This window comes from Mya arenaria, chromosome 6 (assembly GCF_026914265.1).
Source record: "Mya arenaria isolate MELC-2E11 chromosome 6, ASM2691426v1".
NCBI lineage: Eukaryota > Metazoa > Mollusca > Bivalvia > Myida > Myidae > Mya > Mya arenaria.
The window spans coordinates 78,482,754-78,505,380 of NC_069127.1; the positions used below are offsets into that span (position 1 = coordinate 78,482,754).

A 22,627-nucleotide genomic window follows, 5' to 3' on the forward strand; every position below is an offset into this window, starting at 1 on the left:
ATGGTTTTCAAACTTTTCAGGACCCCTCTAGCACAATTATGAATCCACATGAATAGAGGGATAGCTACTGACATATGTACCGTATATTATTTAAAACAAAGAAATGTAATGTCCAACGTTTTCATCAAGTTGGGTAAAAAGTAGGTCACTAGGTCAACTACAAGAAGCTCTTTAAAGATACCCAATGAGTCACATTATTTTTTTTAACCTCTCTTCATTAAACATGATGAAAGTATTTGTCTTTTTAGATCTAAATATTTATTATGTCTGGTACTTTTCTGTACAAATGAAGTGAGGGTCATTTTCGTATATGTACCCGACGAATCACCGGTGTAGTTATTTCGGCGACCTGATTATTAAGCAAATGTTTCTTATGTGCATGCGTGAGCATTACATGTTTTCTATTAAAACAATAATTAACTGTTCGATACTTTATATAGCAACATTCCTTTTCTTTTGTCTTCATTCCACATTGACTTTTCGAGCTTAAGAAAAAGCTAAAATATGTCAGACTTCTTAATATATATATATATATATATATATATATATATATATATATATATATATATATATATATATATATATATATATATATATATATTGTTCCTTTGATTAGTAAAGATAAATTTAAATATATGAAAATAGAAACAATATAATAACGTTGTATTGCGTAATAATAAAAATGCATTTGGTGTGATGCGGTGAAAAGAGGCGGTACTTCGCTGTTCCATTAATTGGTTTCGTGACGAGTAGTTGCCCTTTGTATATGTAAAATATAAGATTTCGAGAAAAACTTGATACGATCAGTTAAATCAAAGCGCAAAGCGCTGAAAGACTATCTGCGGGCAAATATGTGAGAGTTGCAAATTTTATTTAAACTATGCGAATGGGTGAAGGGCACATAGATAAAAGTAAAAATGTGCCGTGGGCCAAGAGCGCTTGTGCCCACACTGGGCGAGAAAACAACAATATCTATATCTATTTTATGGCGTCTTGCGTCATTTTATTTATGTAAATGTCACTTCAATCGTCGTTATTCCCCATCCCTATGTATTTTACTAGTGTGACAATGCATGCCCCTTTCAATCATTTCTAAAGATTTTTCGTTGCTTTGATTAGATATCATACGATAGGAAAATACAATACATCATATATATCATTTCCTTTAATGAAAATACACGTTTTGTTTAAGGAAAATCAGTTTTTTACAAACAACTTCAGCAATAATTCAATTCAAAATGTACAGCTTATCACTTCATACGACGTGTATTTAAAGTTAGAATGCATGCCCCTTTCAACCGCTTCTAAAGATTTTTCGGTGCTTTGATTAGATATCATACGTAAGGCAAGTTTTATGAAAATACACGTTTTAATTGTTTAAGGAAAATGATTTTATTTTTACGAGCAACTTTAGAAATAATTCCAATCAAAATGCAGAGCTTATCAGATGGTCGTTTTCCCGCGGTGAGGACAAACATGTGGTCAGTTAATGTATGTAGAAACTATTTTTAGAAAATCGGTCAGTTAATGTAGTTGAAATTATTTTTAGATTATCGGAAATTGTCTGTTCTAAGAATGGGAACATGATTTTTCAAGTTTAATGATAAATAAATGTTATTTATTAATTATGTGTTATGTAAGTATATGGGTAGAAATAATACTAGTGCTGTTATGAATGCTTCGCAATCTTTAGATGTTTTACAGGTTAAATCCGAACTACTTCGCTTCATCAAACGTATGCATAACTCACCGTCGTATCAGGGCATGTGTGTTATGCACCAGTCAATTGTAACCACGGGCCCACAGGTCCGGGGGTATACCAGGGATAGCCGGGGAAATGGGCCGTGTTTTTACCTTTCCGGTGGCTCCGCAGTGCCGGGTGAATGCCGTGGGTTTGTACCCGGGCTGTGCTGGACCGAAAATCAAAGTCCCCCAGACCTAGGGGGGCGTGGTTACAATTGACAGGTGCATAAGCATAAATTGGAAGCCTTATGTCCAAAACTATGCCAAGAATACACCGGAACGAAGCTATTACGCAAAAAAAATGAAAACATCTTATTAGATAAGTATACGCCTAAAAATCATAGAATGAATATTATTTTGTTATTGTATAGCAGGCAAATCATAGTATTTGAAGCATTAGCACGCGAAACCTAAGATACAACTATTTTGACTTTCAGGCAATCATATGTTTGTTTCTTATCTCATAAAAGTAATATCAAAAATACACCATTACAAATAAGCTTGCTTCAGGGTTACACCAGGTTGTAATAACAAACCCTGCAGGCGATGGGACACTTGCGGTCGGTAATAATTTCTAGAACATCTTGGGCTAAACTCCGAGTGAATATCAGTATGTTACCTTCCTACCAGAGCCTCCATTATTTTGACCCACATTAATCTGATAAATGTAACGATCTATAAATAGTTATATATTCTGTTAAAAATAAAACGCCGGGAAACAGAAATACAGCGCGGAAATAGCCGAACAAGCAAAACTCATACTCGGACCGCAATACAACTAATCTATTTTTATGATTTCGTCGTCATTCTGCTAAACATAGAGCGCATTGAGACAAAAATGGGTTAAAACGACATGAAAAGAAGTAGTTCTTTGGATTTTGCGGTCTAAAGACTAACTGCGCGCATGCGCAGATAGTCTAACAATTGTGTTGAGACCGGGGGTATACTGGGGTTTATGTTCAATAACCTATTATATTGGCGTAACTATGTTATTTATATAGTTTGGATCTAGTTTTTGTTCGTCTGTTTGAAATGCGTGCAATGCAAATTAATCAAATCAAAACCATCCATTTATCCTTTCATCTACATGTGGTCATGAGCTGAATATACTATAAGTGTAGCAGAAGGCTTGGACTGTGACATCTGTTTGAATGACATAATTATTACTAGAATCCTAGGAGCGGTTTCTTTAGAGCAATATTAGATAAGCATATAGAGAGATAATTTTCTACCCTCTGAACCCTGTATGTAGGAGTGTCCTATGAGTCTTGGTGAATTGGACCCCATATAGGGCCGAGCTGTCTTGCGAGTATGCACAAAGTGATATAACTCTGTGCTATTTTCAATGTAAGTAAATTCCGCTTATCTCTCTTTGGTTCATATAATTCCTGAAAGACGGACAATGCCAAAAGTTATCGCTCGTCTTCGGTCAGTATGGATTCCACTGTAAGTATTTCTACGTTTGCTGTAATCGGATATTAAAAAAAATATGAAATTAAACCAGTTAGTATAGATAGTCTGCCAAGTGTAACGTTCCGGGGTTATGCTGTTCATAATTTATTAAAAAAAACTGCGATTGATTTGAACCTTTGATTAGCATGCTAGAGGAAATTTTATTGTCTGAAAGACTTCCTTTTGTATTGTTATTGCGTAATTTGATATACTGTGACCATCCTGTCAAGCCGCAAGATGACGCAATGTTCGTGACACTTGCTCCTTATTAAAATTGTCCACGGCTTTCCGCCGCCATTGTTTGAATAAATGAATTAGTAATGAATACGTTTTCCAACTAAAAATGTCCTCGGCGACCAAAAGCTTGCATAAATTAAACGTAGTAACTCCACACGCATAATCATTAGTACATGGGTATGGTCAAGAATTTTGTCGACTTCATTAGTTCGTTATCAGGCAAACCAGTGGCAATGTGTGGCAAATTTATGAATATTTGAACATGTGAATGTTTGAGAAAATGAAACTGGAACTTAAACGTATAAAAAGTAATGTTGCTTCAATTTTTCAAAATCTATCATAACGTTGTAAGTCAAAGCCTAACTTGTATATTCTGTTTATAGAGCTCAGTGGGAGAATTGTTATATAAGGACATGGCAAAAGTATCCTTATAAGTTCAACGTGCGTACGGCAAAATATCGTTAGATCAATAATTTCAGTAAAATAAATGCAGGACAAAACATCCAATGGACAAAACTGTTCATACCTTTTTGACACGGTGGACAAAAACCCCCACATCATTTTGACAGGTTGGACAACCTCCCATATCATTTATACTAGGCGGACAAAACCTCCAGCATCATTTTGGCAGTGTGGACAAAACCTCCCACATCATTTTGACAGGGTGGACAAGACCCTCCCACATCATTTTACAGGTATTTTGACACCTGTCAAAAAGATATGGGAGGTTTTGTCCACCCTGTCATTATGATGTGGGAGGGATAATCCACCCTGTCAAAAAATGTGGGAGGGTTTTGTCCATCCTGTTAAAATGATGTGGGAGGGTTTTGTCCACCCTATCAATATGATGTGGGAGGGTTTATCCACCCGGTTAAAATAATGTGGGAGGTTTTGTCCGCCTAGTATAAATAATGTGGGAGGGTTTTGTCCACCCTGTCAAACTGATGTGGGAGGTTTTGTCCACCGTGTCAAAAAGGCATGAACATTTTTGTCCACCCTATCAATATGCGGTGGGAGGGTTTACCCAACCTGCCAAAATGATGTGTGAGGGTTTTGTCCACCCTGTCAAAATGAGGTGGGAGGGTTTATCCACCCTGTCAAAATGATGTGGGAGGATTTTGTCCACCCTATCAATATGATGTGGGAGGGTTTCATCCCCCTGTCAAAATGATGTGGGAGGTTTAATTCACCTTGTTAAAATGATGTGGGAGGTTTTTTCCACCGTGTTAAAATGATGTGGGAGGTTTTGTCCACCCTGTCAAAATGATTTGGGAGGTTTTGTCCACCCTGTCAAAATGATGTGGGAGGGTTTTGTCCACCCTGTCAAAATGATGTTGGGGGGGGGGGGTTGTCCACCGTGTCAAAATTATTTGGGATGTTTTGTCGACCCTGTCAAAATAATATGGGAGGGTTTTGTCCATCCTGTCAAAATGATGTGGGAGGGTTTTGTCCACCCTATCAATATGATGAGGGAGGGTTTATACACGCGGTTAAAATAATGTGGGAGGTTTTGTCCGCCTAGTATAAATAATGTGGGAGGGTTTTGTCCACCCTGTCAAACTGTTGTGGGAGGTTTTGTCCACCGTGTCAAAAAAGGCATGAACAGTTTTGTCCACCCTATCAATATGCGGTGGGAGGGTTTACCCAACCTGCCAAAATGATGTGTGAGGGTTTTGTCCACCCTGTCAAAATGAGGTGGGAGGGTTTATCCACCCTGTCAAAATGATGTGGGAGGATTTTGTCCACCCTATCAATATGATGTGGGAGGGTTTCATCCCCCTGTCAAAGTGATGTGGGAGGTTTTATCCACCGTGTTAAAATGATGTGGGAGGTTTTGTCCACCGTGTTAAAATGATGTGGGAGGTTTTGTCCACCCTGTCAAAATGATTTGGGAGGTTTTGTCCACCCTGTCAAAATGATTTTGGGGGGGGTTGTCCACCCTGTCAAAATGATTTGGGAGGGTTTTGTCCACCCTGCCAAAATGATGTGGGAGGGTTTTGTCCACCCTGTCAAAATAATGTTGAAGGGTTTTGTCCACCCTGTCAAAATGATGTGGGAGGTTTTGTCCACCGAGTTAAAATGATGTGGGAGGTTTTGTCCACCCTGTCAAAATGATGTGGGAGGTTTTGTCCACCCTGTCAAAATGATGTGGGAGGTTTTGTCCACCGAGTTAAAATGATGTGGGAGGTTTTGTCCACCCTGTCAAAATGATGTGGGAGGTTTTGTCCACACCGTCAAAATGATCTGGGAGGTTGTGTCGACACTGTCAAAACGACATGGGAGGCTTTGTCCACCTAGTCAAAAATGGTATGGGAGGTTTTTGCCATGGGCGATTTTAAATTGAAAGTTTCGGGAAAAAATGAACGAAATGGGGAAAAAAACTAAAATCCACTTCGTGATTACAAAAATGCAAATATCTTTATTAAATTAGAAGCAATCAACACAAAGCCACATAGTTGATTGGATAGTGTCAAACATTTTATCACCTGAAACCATTCCTAATCTTGTAACACTTTCGAACAAAAATGCAAATGCGTTTGGGATCAACATCTGATAAAATCTTGTTTCGTAACATTCGCTTAACAGTAAAAGCATGAACACATGAATGAAAGGACACGCGTATAATGCTTGTTTTAATATTGAACAGGCAATCGACATACACATAACGTTTTGAGGAGTTTCTGTTTTGGTCTATCAAATGTCGAAATTCTTGAAAAGGAGATTATACCAATCTCGTATTATCGTCCCAGGATTCTACGATCCTTTGGTCACACAATTTTATTTCCAGGGAAAAGAGGCAACTTAAACCCATGGTTCTTCTGTATTCCTGTAATTAGTATTATATCTAAACAATTTCACAAATGCGTTGTCTTAGACACAATATTTTAAGGAACATCCTAACTATACTGGCTGTACAACTCATTGAACATTACTATTCCAGGTGCGAAACTGCAACTAATCCTGAATGATTACCCGTTGAAATGCTGCATTGAAAAACATATTTGAGCAATGGCGGTCACAGAAGGCCATCAATTAATCAACCAATGGCCATGAAAAGTCGCCTGAAACCCAGAGCATCGGCCGCCGTAGCGAACCCGAGCGGTTTATTGAAGAACAACAATAGACGAACGTGATTTGTCGCAAATTGAGGCATTAAGACGATATAATGGGCAAATCTGCAATGAATCATTGAGGACTATATCAAAATGTGTGTTGATTTTCCAAATCAGCGGGCTTATACAATCCGGCCTCAATGACGCAGAAGAAAAACGAAAATGGGCAACAATGGCTGAAGAGTGGTTGATTGTTTAGGTGACGGGTCCCGGAATGCAAACGAGAGTATAAAATGCACAATTGTGCGCATCATTTGCGCCCTAATGCAGCTGGGTTAGGGGTGCCGGGGCTTTAGGGGTGTCCGGGGCACCAGTCTGCAGGGTCGAATATAATTCGACTTGTTTTCAAGAGGATGACAGATACTCGAGACGATTTCACGGATCGAGGTAATGTACGAGTACCGGTATGTTTCATTTCTTGACGAGAGTACCATACATAAGTGCAAAATTCATAATAAGAAAATACACAAATAACATGTTTTACGATTGTGAAAAATGTAAGTAAGCAGCCAGACAGACAGGCAGCCTGGAAGCGTGAAGTGAACAGCCTGGCAGACTTTCAGCGTGAACTGAGCAGCCCGGAGTTCGCAACCGAGTTTCTGCATGTTTGGAAATTTCATCAATATGTTGGAGGCTTCAGAAGTTAAAATATGCTGTTTGCAGACCTGCTTTCGTATATATTATAAATAATTACTTACAAATGGATAGAATGGATAGAATACCAATCAATACCATGTAGGAAAAAACCCAACTATGCAAAATAATCCGAAAATAAAATCATTTCTTTCGATTTAATTTCTGCTTGAATTTGGGTTCCTATCTAACTTTTTGCCCAAATACTTTGTGTCCCGTCACGACACCTGACGTTTAGGTTCTGGTGCCCCTCCGTGAAAACTGCATGGTGCCTACGGGATCCCTATATACGGCAAGTGTCGAACGCTACAGACGGACAGACGGGCGAATGAAAATGTTCTAATGATCTAATGTTTATGATTAATAATACACCTTTCACGGTACACTTGCAACAACCATTGGATGTACCTGTAAAGACATATAAGCTTGGGTATTGCAATTGAGATAATCAGTAAATATAAAACAACCAAGGTAATGTTTTTTTCAATGTATTTCTTTTCTCACAGCAAGCACTTTCCTTTATTTGTGTTCCATAAAGATTCCGTGTAAGGGTACGTGAAGTAAGCGGCCTAGCGACCTAGCGGCGTGAAGTTAGCGGCCTAGCGGCCTGGCGGGCTGGCGGCCTAGCGGCGTGAAGTTGGCGGCCTGGCGGCCTTTTTTTGCATTTTCTCTTAGAACAATGACATATTAACTGTTTTTAAGCACACATTTATACACTAAAGCGATTATCAACATTTTTTTCAAAAAAGTCGATCGAGCACTTCAGTGGTTCAAAGCATGTATACATGCATTTTCTTCTAAAACAATGACTTATTAACTGTTTTTATGCACAAATTAACACTTTGAAGCTATTAGCGATTATCAACAGTTTCAAGATTGTTTGAGAAGAAAATGCATATATACATGCTTGAAATAAGATAGCATTTTAGGCCGCCAGGCCGCTAGGCCGCTAACTTCACGCCGCTAGGCCGCTGAAGTGCTCGATCGACTTATTTGAAAAAAAATGAAAAACGCTTCAGAGTGATAATTTGTGCATAAAAACAGTAAATACATCATTGTTTAGAAGAACAGGCATGTTTAATGCTTTGAATCAGCTGACTGCTTTATCGACGTTTCTGAAAAAAATGTTGATAATCGCTTCAATGTGTTAATGTGTTAACGCTTCAGAGTGATAATTGTACATAAAACAGTTAATTTAAAATTGTTTTAGAATAAAAGGTAAAGAAAAATGTTGTGAATAGAAAACAATTTAAGGCCGCTATGTAACTATATGAATAAAAAACTTTGATTTATCATTGTTTAAAAAAAAACGCATTAACAATTGCTTGGAAAAATAAACAATAATTAGGCCGCCAGGCCGCTAGGCTGCTAGGCCGCCAACTTCACGCCGCTAGGCCGCCATGCCGCTAACTTCACGCCGCTAGGCCGCTAACTTCACGCCGCTAGGCCGCTAACTTCACGTACATTCAAAAATAAAATTGTAGGCTAGTAAGAATATTTATATGCTAATAAAGCATGTCATTTCAATGATGTACTTTCGTAATGGCGTCGTATCTGTGACGTCAAGCTTAGTTTTTGAAATCCGCAATGCCATTTGATTGAAATACAAAATGAAAAAGCAAAGTCTTAAAATCGCCCTAAAATCGATCGACGCTGCTAAGCTCACTTAAACTAACTTACATGCCCCCCCCCCCCCCTCCGCCCCCATTGAAAAATAAAATAATAATAGGGTAGGTAGCTAACTTTTTCCTTTTTTATTAGGCAAATTATTTCGGAAGAACTTTTTGTTTTACCCCCTTTACACATAGACGCCGCTTCTACTAGACATCTAGCCGAAAATGAGGCCAATCGCGGGCCAAACGAGGGAGCATCAAACGTCATCGGACAGGTTAAAGTCTTTTTAAGAGCGATAGTGGCAACGCAAGTATCTTACAAGCAGCGTGGTAGCTTCGAGCCGTTGTTATTCCACATACCAACTCCTTGGAGCAACTCATCAAACATCTCTGGTTGCATCCTCACGAAATTGAAAAAGGAGGTGGTGTTTTCCATTCTGAGTTCTCTCAGCAGTTCTCTTTCATAATGCCCACACTGGAGCCTCCTGTCTGCACCCAGCCATGGTCGTACCCAGTATAATCTTGGTTTCCTCCTCTACAGTATTACTTTTAAATTTTACATCTGGATTTCAACAAGCATCTGTTTAGATTGAGCAGAGCCAGTTGAATCAGCATCAGGACCGTTCATTTTCGAAGTTTGGATATGAAAAGAAAGGCTCTAACAACCCCGGTTTATATAGACATCGCTACAAAACGTACTAGAAGCATACTAGAAGGTCAGCACCAGCGTAGCGACATCATCGTAAAGGTAACGTAGTCGAGGGCTGGGACGGCATTGGTGTGGGTGTAATCGTAGTGGAAGCGAGTCAGCAGCGCTTTTGACGTAGAAACATCACAATACAGCCGTGATGCAGTCTTTAATTTGTAAAATTAAAAATAAAAAATTAATTAATTTTTGACGGCGATATGCCCCGATGTGATCGGAGTAATCGGCATGCTTTTCTTAAGGTCGCAGAGCTGTGTGAACGGGGCACAAGGCCAAAAACTATAACTTATATGCGTAAGAACATAATTATTTGTATATACAATCAGTATTAGGATCAATTGTTGAAAACCAAAACACCTCATTTTTTTGTAATTTTTAAAAGAAAAAAGCAAACAAATAATAACAGTTTTTTTTTCAAGGCGATACAATGGTCTAAGGCCGGGGCAAACGGGGAAGGTCGGGAAACCGGAAACAAACGTATTTTTTAAGCCAAACTTGGACAAGCTTTTGCCTTTTAAGTGGCCTTACATGCACATTTAATTATTTTTGCACGATAGAAGGCAGTTAACTATGTTCACGATCCGACGGAGTTCTTGTTAAAAAGAACACGATAAAATGGGATAAAAATATTGATTTTTTTAAAAACCAGTTTAACATTTTGAACACGGTTTTTGCGAAAGTTTTCTTCCAAAATATTCAATGAAACTGCAGGTAATTACTATAAAAATACAGTTTATTAGGCAACTGCTTTGGAGATATTGTTAACATAGGACTATAATCATAAAAATAACATTCTTGTTACTGTTTACCATCCCTGACCGACATACCACCACCTATGCCCCGGAACGGTCGGTGAAATAACGCCAGGGCCCAATACTCCTACCTATGCCCCGGACCAATACTCCCAGCTATGCCCTGGAACGGATCGCGCCAGTGCCCAATACTCCCAGATATGCCCTGGAACGGATCACGCCAGTGCACAATACTCCAAGCTATGCCCTGGAACGGATCACGCCAGTGCATAATACTCCCAGATATGCCCTGGAACGGATCGCGCCAGTGCCTAATAGTCCCAGCTATGCCCTGGAACGGATCACACCAGTGCACAATACTCCCAGCTATGCCCTGGAACGGATCACGCCAGTGCACAGTACTCCAAGCTATGCCCTGGAACGGATCACGCCAGTGCCAAATACTTCCACATATGCCCCGGACCGATACTCCCAGCTATGCCATGGGACGGATCACACCAGGGCCCAATACTCCCACCTATGCCCCGGACCAATACTCCCAGCTTTGCCATGAGACGGATCACGCCAGTGCACAATACTCCCACCTATGCCCAGTTACGGATAACGCCAGGGCCCAATACTCCCACCTTTGCCCCGGACCAATACTCCCAGCTATGCCATGGGTCGGATCACGCCAGTGCCCAATACCCCCAGCTATACCATGGGACTTATCACGCCAGGGCCCAATACTCCCACCTATGCCCAGTAACGGATCACGCCAGGGCCTAATACTCCCACCTTTGTCCCGGACCAATACTCCCAGCTATGCCATGGGACGGATCACGCCAGTGCCCAATACTCCCAGCTACTCCCCGGACCAATAGTCCCAGCTATGCCATGGGACGGATCACGCCAGTGCACAATACTCCCAGATACTCCCCGGGCCAATACTCCCAGCTATGCCATGGGACGGATCACGCCAGTGCCCAATACTCCTAGCTACTCCCCGGACCAATACTCCCAGCTATGCCATGGGACGGATCACGCCAGTGCCCAATACTCCCAGCTACTCCCCGGCCCAATACTCCCAGCTATGCCATGGGACGGATCACGCCAGTGCACAATACTCCAACCTATGCCCAGTAACGGATCACGCCAGGGCCCAATACTCCCACCTATGCCCCGGACCAATACTCCCAGCTATGCCATGGGACGGATCACCCCAGGGCCCAATACTCCCACCTATGCCCAGTAACGGATCACGCCAAAGCCCAATACTCTCAGCTGTGCCCAGTAACGGATCACGCCAGAGCCCAATACTTCCACCTATGCCCAGTAACGGATCACACCAGGGCCAAATATTCCCACCTATGCCCCGGACCAAAACTCCTAGCTATGCCATGGGACGGATCACGCCAGGGCCCAATACTCCCACCTATGCCCCGGACCAAAACTCCCTCCCAGCTATGCCCCGGACCAATACTCCCGGCTATGCCCTGTAACGGTCAGTAACATTATTATTATTATTATTATTATTATTATTATTATTATTATTATTATTATTATTATTATTATTATTATTATTATTTTAAGTATCATTATTATTATTTTTATTATTATTATTATTATTAATATTATTATTATTATTATTATTATTATTATTATTATTATTAATAATAATTATTATTATTATTATTATTATTATTATTATTATTATTATTACTTCAACGATTCATCTATATTTCATTCGTTTAATAAAAATGAATGTGAAAAAAATAGTATTCGAATTATTATATAATTCAGCAAATTTCATTCTCAAAACTTAACTAGAAAGAACATTACTATGAAATGCTGATTTGCAGTTTTGCCACTTGAGCCTGAACCCAGACTTGAGACTGGGGTTTAACCGGTTTACAAGCACTCGTACATATACTTCCCCAACACGTAACAAGAAAGAATGGAAAGAGTACGAAGACATAACAACTATTCAACGACTTTAACATGGAACGTTTGTTGTCTTTGTAGAAAATGATATGAAAGAAGAGCAATGAAATTTATAAATATCATTAACGTTATTATTACTATTATGATTATTATAGTAGTAGTAGTAGTAGTAGTAGTAGTAGTAGTAGTAGTAGTAGTAGTGGTAGTGGTGGTGGTGGTGGTGGTGGTGGTGGTGGTGGTGGTGGTGGTGGTGGTAGTAGTAGTAGTAGTAGTAGTAGTAGTAGTAGTAGTAGTAGTAGTAGTAGTAGTAGTAGTAGAAGTAGTAGTAGTAGTAGCAGTAGCAGTAGTAGTTTGATTGATTAATTTATTTATTTATTTATTGGTTAGGTGGTTGGTTGATAGATTGTTTGATTGATTGATTGATTGCTTGCTTGCTTTGCTTGATGGTTGATTGATTGATTGATTGATTGATTGATTGATTGATTGATTGATTGATTGATTGATTGATTGATTGATCGATCGATCGATTGATCGATTGATTAAATTATTGATTAAATTATTGATTAAATGATTGAATGATTAAGTTCGGTTGACATATCAACATAATAAATAAACGAGTCAACAAATGTAAGGTTGCATCTCTTCCGCTGCCGGGTGACGAGATACGCTTCCATACGGAACATTTTGTGTAGGTAAATGTAAGATTACATTTCTGCTGATGCTGGGGGCGATATACGCTTCCATACGGAACAACTTGTGTAGTAAAGTGTAAAAGTACATCACTTCTGCTGGTGGGTGACAATATACGGATCTATACGAAACATGTTGTGTAGTTAAATGTAAGAAAACAGCTCTGCTGCTGCTGCTGGGGACGATTTACGCTTCCATACGGAACAAATTGTGTAGGTAAATGGAATATTTCATATCTGCTGTTGATGGGGCACGATATACGCTTTCATACGAAACATAAGCGAACATAAGTTTATACCATAAGATTACAAACCTGCTGCTGCTGTGATAGTTTCAAATCAAGAAAATTTGGTAAAATGTACAATCAAGCCGATTCAACCATATTAGTATTATATTAGTATTGCATATTTTACATTTTCGTTCTAAACGTGCAACATTATTGTACCTTAATTTAATCTATTTTTTTGTAATATAGTTATAGACTCTGTTCTTAAGATTTCATCTTTGTCGTAATATTATAATTTCGAAACTTTTTTTTTCTTTTTCGATGAAAAATATACAATAAATATTAAAATTTCAGAAAAAGTTTTAAGCTGATTCCCATTTTTGTCGTTTAAGATACTATTGCAATGATCCAATGGAAATACTGTCTATTGATGCACCTGCGAAACTTCATTATGAAAGATGGAATTATATATACTTGAGTGTCAAATGGAATGTTTTTTGACACAACAGGGTATCAACATGATAATTAAAAACGGTGAATTTTGTGCAAAAAAATAATAAAATCAATCCAAAGAATGGATGAAAGCATCGCTAGAAACGCCTTGTTACCACGGAGATGAGCGGGATTTTCTGACTTTTATTCATTAATTTTGGTCTTTTGGGGTAAAAAATCGAATCGCCGTGGCTAAAAATCAGGGAAGTCAAACTCATTAAATTAAAACGCAAATAAGGAAACCTGACAGTTATAAAATCCATCATATTTTTGTTAAGTAACATGTCACTGACAGCTCATCCTTTCATACTTTTTAAAGATTGCATAACATTAATTTGCTGCTTGTTTGCTGGTATTTGTGTTTGACAAATACTTTATAAAATGGATTCATGGGCTTAATATTTAAACTTCTGTGCGGTCGCGATGGTATATGGTTTCCAATAAAACGAAATGCCAGGTCTGCATCGGCAATGGAAATCAAATATTGATTCCAGTGTTTTAAATTTCTCAAGTTTCAAAATGTCTTCTCAAGATAATAATATTCGCCACTTGTATTTATTTCTGTACAAATCTCCCAAGAAGTTATTAAAATTCCATCAAGAGATGGGCGTTCTAGAGGGCGTGAGTTTTACGCTGCAGTTCTTTCCAATAATCCTCCAATGACAGCTCATTGTTTACACATTCGACCAATCAGCGCACTTTAGTTTGTACCCCGCTAAGAGCTCCACCTACCGTCTGAAAATGACGCGCGTTATCTTGTCGCCTAATCTGTAACCTCTGTCCACGTATTGAAATTTAATATTTTAAAACAAAAACACAAGCGAAAAGTCAGACAATATCTTTAATTGAGATTATCGGCACATCCCAAATGCCGAACTTTGGAAATTAGAAGTCACCGGAACATGAAATTAAAACTCAAGAATTGGGCACAGGTGTTCATTTCAAGTGGTTAACGTTCACTTCGTTAGATAGGTAACTCGTATAACGGCATTGGTAACAAGACACCGGTTCCCAGCCTTGTTATTGCTAGTTTACGTTTTGAGATTTGAATTAATTTTTAATTCTTCTCATTTAAAAAGACGTGTGGGAAAATTCTACAAGTGTTAATTTCTTTAGAAAGGAAACTGGTTTCTCACAATCTCGCTTCATAATTATTCAACAAACAATTAACTAATAAAATCCAACTGTTCTACGTCAGAAAAAGGAAGACAAATTTAAAAGTTAAAAAATTATTCCAGCACACTTGGATCTACATTCCAACAGAGCTTGCGAGAAAATGGGAGTGAAACTTCGCCTGAAAACTTCGCTAGAGAAAGTGTGACTGAAATAATACATTCGAGTTTAATTTGACGTGCTCGAGCAATCGAACGTGCCCAATCACTAAAAGCCGGAACCAACATCGAACGTTCATTATCTGCAGCCGGGTGCCCGGTCCAGTAGCGAGGCCATGCTTGGTCGTCTGTAAAAACAAGCAGCAGTGACAAACGTGCTCGATCGACGGTTTTGGAATCTACACTCGATTCGCAGACGCGAACTGAACGTGCCGTCGATTGGAAATTGTGGACTTAAACAAATTATTCGAATTGTACAAAATGAATTGACATACTTGTAACAATACACAGGATCGTGTTGTTTCGACGTTTCTAAAATTTGATTTATAGGATCGTTATGCAAGGTGAGTGGAAGGAGGGGAAATAGTTTTCTTGTGAAACGTACCAAGGTTCAAAAAAAGGTAGTCCGCACTTGTTTTGAGCAAAATAAAAATTGAAATGCAATTTATTAACGAATGGTAATTGATTACACTTGCTTTCCACCTGAACAAACAAATAATAAAATAGATAAACTTGTAACACTGTTAGATACAAATGAATCAAATCCGTGCGACAGATTATCGTAACCGGAGTGAGAAAAGGATGATAACATCTTACAAAGCTGCAGTAACTGAACACTTTAAATGATACTAAATAATTTTGAAATTCCACCATTCTAAAATAATCGTACATTAATAACATAATTTATTACTGTAGTTTTATCAGTGTGATGGTTATGGAAGCTAATTTAGGACTCAGAAATAAAATACAATGAGACTAAACAATTTGATGAATTATTATCATTTATTACACTTGGCCAAAAACACAACGAAGGATATATTCCATTTAAAGTAGTCCTCAAGAGCTAATCCTTAATTGACTTATTTTATTAGGCCTGTCGTATTTTATATGTTGAGATTCTAATCAAAATCGTGGTAAATTTTCCAAACTTGTTTGACTAACAGTTTAAAACAGCCTGTCACAACAAACATTTTGAACAGAGTGTTTAATAATGCAATTTAATATGGGTATATGCCCTTTGAAGTCTGATGGAAATGTCGGTTTTAAACAGCCGTCGACCGCTTATGGAAGATCATCTTTCATGTTTTCAGTCATCATGGGCATTTTAAATAAGCAGTCAGGTAATATTTGATCACATTCAATTTAACTTCTTTGACTCAAAAAGCGGGGCAATTGGTTTGTGTTTTCTTATGTTTTCCTTGACTAAAATGTCAAATTAATGCAGACACTATGCATCCGAACATAAGATGATGATAATATACATAATAATAATAATAATAATAATAATAATAATAATAATAATAATAATAATAATAATAATAATAATAATAATAATTAATAATGATGATAATGATGATGATGATGATAATGATGATGATGATGATGATGATGATGATAACAATAATAATTATTATTATAATAATAATGTTTATAATAATTGTAATAATAATTAAAATCATTGTAATAATAATGATTACAATAATATTAGTAGTAATAATAACCTTATTAAAATAATTAAGACATATGCATACAAAAACTTCAAAATTAGCACAAATAACATTGTAAGTGGACAACTTATACCAGAAATATAGAACAACACGTATGTAATACTCAGCACTTTTTACTGGTCAACCAGTGTTTAACAGACGCCCTTATTAAAGTTGTTTTCATACAATATGTTGCTGAGCTTTAAAAAAAATATTATCACATAAGCCGTTGTGAAAAGAAATAGAAATTATATAGAAATCTAGATTAAATTTGGTTCATACGTATATATCAAGAATTTTTAAATATTTAGTAAAAATAAGAATTTATTCACATTTTCTTTTCATCTTTGTTGTCCATTTTTCAATAAAACGAATATGGAACAGGTTTTTCTTCATACCCATAGAACGGCAAGCGGTAAAGCGGCACAGAGATTCGAAACTATTATTTTCATTAATAACTAAACCCTCAAAACCTTAGTTTTGTGTTTTCGACTTGAATATTATTAATCATGTCGCTGATATCAAATTAATTTGTAATCACCCATCCAAATGATTGAAATGTAACATTATACGGATAAAAACTCCCTTTTTAACAACTCTTTGAGCACCAGCCATGTTTTCAAAGGACTAAAAACCTTATGGTCGGCGCTGAATGGGATCTGTATGTGAAACAATTTGTCAGGATTTAAATAATTCGCCAACTATGGCAGGAAATCGTCCACAAGCAGATGTCTGGATGATGATTGTTCATCCCGAAAAAATCTGATATGTAAAAATACTTTAAAAAAATTGAAGAAATAATCAAAAACTACTTTTAATGGCTTTTAATGATTCTGGTAGTCACAAAAAAATATAACAGATAAAATGTTTGTTTCTGTGTAAGATCGCAATATATTTCACCGAGTAAGCACCAAAATGTGTTACTTTTGTTTAAGTTGCCCAAGATATTTTTAAATGGAAAATTGAAGCTTTGCAAGCCAAATTATAAAACGTTGACTAATTGCTTACAATAAAAAGGATACAATGAATAAAGAAATTTAAAAAAAAAGCATAATAATTAAAATAACAATAAAATAATAATTGCAAGAATTTAAGAATAATGGGGCTAAATTGATGCTATCGTTGATAAAAATTCTTCTGTTTGAATTGTATGAATGTGTAAACCATTTATTTCATTATATTAAAAAACACACGTGGTATAACAGCATTTTGTCGAGCCATTTACAATCACATTTTAATAAAAACATCTGACATTCAAGCACCTTCACTGCAAAAGCAGACAGATACTATTGAAACACTGGGATGTACCATAGCGAAACGTAAGTGTCCCCCAGGTGCGTGTATCAATGCCCCACCACCCTTATTCATATGGTAAATATAATCCCAGGTTGACACCAGATATATTCGCAATGTTTACAAACACCGTATAATGCAATAAATCTTCGCCTTTCTTCCCTCCCCGGAGGAATTATGTTTTGCGCATTCGCACATGTAATACTCATTCAAAAATACTTTTTTCGCTTTTCACGATTTAATAATATTTCAATTAGCTAATTCTCCGATACGTTTGGCAAATGCGGATATGATCAACTTTCATTTACATCGGCATTTTTATAACATCTTCTAGTGTAAAGAGTTACGCCATGCAAATTAATTAGATTCAGAAAGTTTTAAAGTTGTTTTTGGTTCTTAAGTATGAACTATTGAACATTGGAATGAAATAAAATTATCAGCTGTGGAAAAGCGACAACTGGTCACACTATATCGGTGAAATTATAACATTGATAGAAAACATATTTTTAATTGTAAAAATACATTTAAAAAAATAATAATATTAAATTAAAAACAGTGATAAATAACAATGAACAGAAGGCATGAGTTGAACAAACCTGATAACATAAATTCATAGATGCTGCATTCCGAAAATCTAGTCTAGTTCCGCCTGAAGTTTTTCCTTAATTTTTATATAAGTCCAAAAGGCAAAGGATAAATTTTGGAAAAAGATTGCTAGTTGGTTTCATATAATAATTATATATATACATAATTTATTATGTGAGTATATATATGGGTTGTAACGTGAGATTTTTTAACCCGGAAAACATAATAATATAAGTCTTGCAGTTGATAATACGAATAGCAGTACTAAATGAATTATTCATTTACGAGTCACGCCGGGCCTCCCACTGAGATTGTCAGTCATAGCGCGAAGACCTGCGAGGCCCGTGCCAGAGGTTGTGTATTGTGCTTGACACCTTGGGTCTAGACCTAGTTATGTAACCTGAAATACACAATCCATGTATATAATTATTACTAACATGGAACCAGGCATTATCTCATTAGTTTCAGGAGAGATGTATCAGTGACCGATGCACTGTTACTTATTTCTTTGAAATGAATATGTTTTAATTTGTGAAAACGATTTGCTCAATTTATAGTATAATTACTCTTTGAATTTTTGATACTGGATATTTCATGGTAAGCGTCTTTTGAATAAATAATATTTTGTTTATAACAAATAGTAATCAAATAAATTAATAAATAAATATGTCTTAAAAATAATATGATAAAAATAACAATAACCATATAAATGCATTCAAATCAAATGGGAGGTACTGGTTTCAACTTTTGGGCATTGAAGTTCGCTTATCATTTTAATTAACACATTCTCGCGATTACTAATTCTAGAATTTCAGATAATTTTAGCTATCGGTGTTAAGGTGGTTTTATTATCTCGGACCATATTGGACCAAAACCCTTTATTGCATCAATTGGGCTCTCCTAATAGCTTTATTTAACTGGATTAAAATGATTATACGGGCACTTAACACGTATATATCTAAGATCGGTAACACAATAGCTTTATTTACTGACGAGATGGACAGTAAACAATACTTTCTATTGAAGTAGGCACCGCAAATTTGGACATAAAAGGCACCGCCTTAAAGCTACCTGCCTATATGTATGCTAAACCTCTGATACCAAAGATAATATAAACAATGTGTGGAAGACTGGCTGTTCAGAACTCATCGCTCATACTGAAATTTGGCGAGATAGCTGTACATAGTGTGTTGATTCTCACGATAACTTGTTTGCACAAAAGATTGCCACTTTCTTTTGAACAAGTACAACTCATGATTATTCAGATAAACTGAATCTAAATTGAAATTAGTCCAACATATTTGTTTGTAGTGTCTATAATTGTAAATATTGCTCCTTATTTCACTACTGGTGCTTCCAAACAACAACAACAACAACAACAACAACAACAACAACAACAAGACGTATGTTTGCATACTAAGGCAATCGTAACTACTCGGTCATCTCCGGCAAGCTTCAGGATATCTGTTCAATAATGACCGAAGTGTTCCGATTGATACTGAGGTTGTATCCTCCGCGCCCCTCCACTATTCCGTAACACTTGCGTACCAAATACTCCACCATTTTCTAACCGAATCCTGAACAGCCAGCTTGTTTAAGAGTCGGTTTTTTGTGTACCGCGGACCGTCGTCTGATTCCCGAATACTCATCAAATAGCGCCAGAATATCGTGTACCGAAACTGAGGGTGTGTGTATGGGGGTGGGGGATGCTTCTATACTAAGGGATTTGGGGTTTTCCCGGGATAACTTACTGCGATGCAGGATTTCTTCTAAATTTCCTTTGAAATTGCCATACCAACGCGTAAAAAATACTACAGCGGCGAGTTTGCCGGCGAGGGGAAACTTACACCAGAGGCAAATGTTCGTCATGTAAACGGGGTATTAGTCTTATTCTGTTGTAAATGGTGTATTTCTATATAGACTACTTTAATGCATAACTATATTGAACAAAAATCGGTATATATTAAATACGTTACAGCTCGACTACTGATTTAATTTATTGGTAAAGCAAAATATGGATAAATATATCTTAGTGTTGAAGCGAATGTCGCCATGCTAGCCATGGCGCATGCCTGAACAGCTGATTAACCCAATTAATAACTAAAGGTCGCTTTTTCCAGAGGCTTTCTGAAAGTCTGAATGGTGATCTGTCTGTCGGTGATCACTACTACTTAATTAATATGATTGCTATAATACAGTGTGTGTATACCACGTGATAAATTACGTCATATATGCTACGTCAGAAGGCAATGTTTTGCTTAAAATAAAGACTTAACTCATAGTTAACTTCTCTTTCGGTACACCATTTTAAATAAAACAAAGGGCAGTCTATGCCGCTTTAAGAGCCCCGCCTTCGTTTTATTACTGAAGTTTGATAAGGTGATTAGTTTCATCAAACACTTCGACAAACCTGTTTCCAAAAGTGCTCCGTCGGAAGGCCGTATTGTTAAAAGGTTTGTTGAAGTGTTTTAAGAAACTAAACTCTAAATCAAACTCTGGTAAAAGGCCGAAAGCGGGGCTTCGTAAGCGGCGCAGACATCGCTATGTTTCATTTAAAATGGTGAACAAATAGTTAAGTTATCTTTGTTTAAAGTCTTCATTCGAAGCAAAATATTGTCTTCCGACGAAGCATTTATAACGCAATTTATCACGTGGTATACACACACTGTTATATTATATAAAGGATGATTCTTAAAAAGAAAGACAAAGATACGTTTAGAAATGAGTAGCGGAGTTGATCATTCTGACCCCAGGATCACTATGTGGTCTGACTGGGTTAGGTCAGGAGTATCAGGTGACCACGGTTTAATTAAAATTCACATTGAACACGATTCGGTCACTGCCAATCCCACCTTTTGTCTCAGGTGCAAAGTAAGGTCAGTTCTGAGAAAGTCGTGGAGACAAATTAGACTGTCTGAAGTATTCTTTACATGCCTTAAATATGTTGGGAAACTGCCGTTTCGACTAATTTGCAACAGTTTCACAAATATAACTAAAAAAAAAAAAGTAATGTTTTTAAGAAATTCTGCAACCACATTTTGGTCAATGTAAAATATATATATTATATATATTTATTGATATAATTAAAATATCCAAAAAGTGCAATACATAACCGATTGTATTTTATTCTAGTCTTATTAAATATATGAAATAGATAGGATGCATTTATATCTAACAGTTAAAAATTACTACGCTAGTTTTCAATGGGCACCAGTATACATGTACTTTCATATTATTCATTCTTTTTATCATGCTAAACAAAATGTTATGTAGTATTAGAACAATTAATTCCATGGATGCATATCATGGTCATTATAACGACCATTGTCATCTAAATATTGCATGGTGCGACCACTGTCATCTAAATATTGCATGGTGCGACCACTGTCATCTTAATATTGCATGGTGCGACCACTGTCATCTAAAAATTGCATGGTGCGACCACTGTCATCTTAATATTGCATGGTGCGACCACTGTCATCTTAATATTGCATTATACGGCCACTGTCATCTAAATATTGCGTTAATTCTATACATTGTGCGACCACTGTCATCTAAATATTGCGTTAATTCTATGCATTGTGCGACCACTGTCATCTAAATATTGCGTTAATTCTATGCATTATACGGCCACTGTCATCTAAATATTGCGTTAATTCTATGCATTATACGGCCACTCTCATCTAAATATTGCGTTAATTCTATGCATTGTGCGACCACTGTCATCTAAATTTTGCGTTAATTCTATGCATTATACGGCCACTGTCATCTAAATATTGCGTTAATTCTATGCATTGTGCGACCACTGTCATCTAAATATTGCGTTAATTCTATGCATTGTGCGACCACTGTCATCTAAATATTGCGTTAATTCTATGCATTGTGCGACCACTGTCATCTAAATATTGCGTTAATTCTATGCATTGTGCGACCACTGTCATCTAAATATTGCGTTAATTCTATGCATTATACGGCCACTCTCATCTAAATATTGCGTTAATTCTATGCATTGTGCGACCACTGTCATCTAAATATTGCGTTAATTCTATGCATTGTGCGACCACTGTCATCTAAATATTGCGTTAAATCTATGCATTATACGGCCACTCTCATCTAAATATTGCGTTAATTCTATGCATTGTGCGACCACTGTCATCTAAATATTGCGTTAATTCTATGCATTATACGGCCACTCTCATCTAAATATTGCGTTAATTCTATGCATTGTGCGACCACTGTCATCTAAATATTGCGTTAATTCTATGCATTGTGCGACCACTCTCATCTAAATATTGCGTTAATTCTATGCATTATACGGCCACTCTCATCTAAATATTGCGTTAATTCTATG

At 37.0% G+C, this 22,627-nt stretch overlaps 1 protein-coding gene across 2 annotated transcripts in view; it reads left to right on the forward strand.

The window, feature by feature from the left end:
* The first annotated feature begins 14,065 nt into the window (after window positions 1-14,065).
* Window positions 14,066-22,627, forward strand: part of LOC128238773 (single-minded homolog 2-like) — a 33,112-nt gene continuing 24,550 nt past the window's right edge. For both annotated transcript variants that reach the window (XM_052955013.1, XM_052955015.1), the window contains exon 1: window positions 14,066-15,255. The gene's annotated coding sequence lies outside the window, so the exon portion shown is untranslated. The remainder of the gene's footprint in view (window positions 15,256-22,627) is intronic.